The sequence below is a fragment of the Rhagoletis pomonella genome, unplaced genomic scaffold (genome assembly GCF_013731165.1).
Source record: "Rhagoletis pomonella isolate Grant_MI unplaced genomic scaffold, Rhpom_1.0 Rhpom_scaffold_00002, whole genome shotgun sequence".
Lineage (NCBI taxonomy): Eukaryota > Metazoa > Arthropoda > Insecta > Diptera > Tephritidae > Rhagoletis > Rhagoletis pomonella.
Genome location: NW_023458556.1, coordinates 25,549,932 through 25,551,718, shown reverse-complemented (window position 1 = coordinate 25,551,718; position 1,787 = coordinate 25,549,932). Strand labels below are relative to the sequence as shown.

General features: G+C 34.2%; 1 protein-coding gene across 1 annotated transcript in view; it reads left to right on the top strand.

Annotated features, from left to right (window-relative positions):
• LOC118733348 (band 7 protein AGAP004871-like) overlaps nucleotides 1-1,787 on the top strand; it is a 30,841-nt gene that overhangs the window by 28,417 nt on the left and 637 nt on the right. The gene's annotated exons all lie outside the window — the stretch shown is intronic.

Sequence of the window (1,787 nt, the reverse complement as noted above, 5' to 3'; positions counted from 1 at the left end):
AATACATACATATGTAGGTATGTATGTATTAAAATTTAATTTCTAAAATTATTGTCGCATAAATAGAAATGATTACAATATTATTTTGATTCCGAAAAACAATGAAATTGGGAGTATATGGAAGCCTAATTTAAAGTCTAAATTTTCAAATAATGTGGGTCATTTGGAAAAATAGGTATATCTAGCTTATCTAACGTTCAAAGTATATATTAGCCGTCATCGATTCGCCAACAGTTAGTTAGTGGCGAAACGAACGAACTCAATGTGGTACAACCAAACAAAAAAACAACTCGCTAGCTAACTTTGTTGTTGCTTTCAGATGCAAAATTTTTCGCTTAGCGACCGGAACTCAAACATAGCGGACAGAGAAGTGGCGAATCGATAACGGTTGTTCATAATTTGCATAAATGCTTCTTTCAATTGAATGCCTTTTCAGTTTTCAAGCTTAAAGAAAAATTTTTTTTTAATAATAATTGCAAGGTTTGAGTACTACACGTACATACATAAATAAAATGATTACATGAGAGTTTGCTTTGCAAAATATCCTTAGAACTTATGATTTGTATTACTATGTATATCATTGATTTTCGTAATAAAATTCAATATCCGCAATTACGAGTATGTACCATAATTCTATAGAAAAGATCTTACGAACAAAATTTGGCCACATACAAATTTTGAAATCTAGATATAACATGCTCTTAAGTGTGACATTTTTCTTTTTCACGTTTAAATTAAATGCATTCATTAAGTGTAAGACTTAAAGCAATTTAAAATTTTTTCTGAAATATATAGTACACGCATCAATATGTTCAAAGTACATTGAAAATTCGTATAAACTTATAGTGAATCTCACTCTTAAAAATACTACAACTTCTTTAAATTGTTATAATTGTGCGCTACTGCATTAATTGCTGAGCAACGTCTACAGCGTTTTCAACTTCTGCCCCCGCATCATACTTCTGCACCGCATCATCGGTACATTCTTCGGTAATCTGTTGTCAATCGTTGTACATGCCATCGACCAAGAAATCCATTCGGCGATAATGTCGCGTTGACCAACAATCGCGGAAGCGACGGTAAGTGGTAATTACCACTCCTATTGCCAATGGTATTGTGAAGAGGACTGTCATAATAGGTACAATAATATCGCGGCTGCTGTGATAATTGAATCCGTTGTTTAATTCTTGTGATGGCTGCGCATCTGGTAGTACGACGGGCTCGCTTAATTCTGGTAATTTAGAGCTAGATGATTCTGGCTTTTTATTGTTAACAAATGGTTCTCCTGGCAAATGTGGAAAATCGCCTAATCCAAATGTTATGCTTGGTTTTTTGGGTTTCGGTGTGGTAGTGGTTGTTGTTGTTGTTGGTTTTGTTTTGGTCGTTGTTGGCATTATTTTGGTCGTAGTTGTAGTGTTTGTGATTGTGCTTTTTGTAGATCTTACTTCGAGGGAATCATTACCAATATGCGCAACAACATCATTTTTGGCAACTGCGGGTGCAAGTGTAGTTGTTACAGTTTTGTTTACTACGCTTGTTGAATTCCAAGATTTTGTGGAATTTATGGAAATGCCTTCATTGGTATAGTTTTGATTACCTGTAGTAATGTTGTCACTTTTAGTGGCATTATACTTAATTGAATTTGATCTATTAGATTGAAGGGTATTCATATCTACAACTATACTTGGTGCGATCTCAACTAAATTTGGACCGGTTTGATTGGAATTTATTGATGATCCTGGTGCAACAATATCTCCCTTTAAGGAGTCTTGCATTTCTGTCGGTTT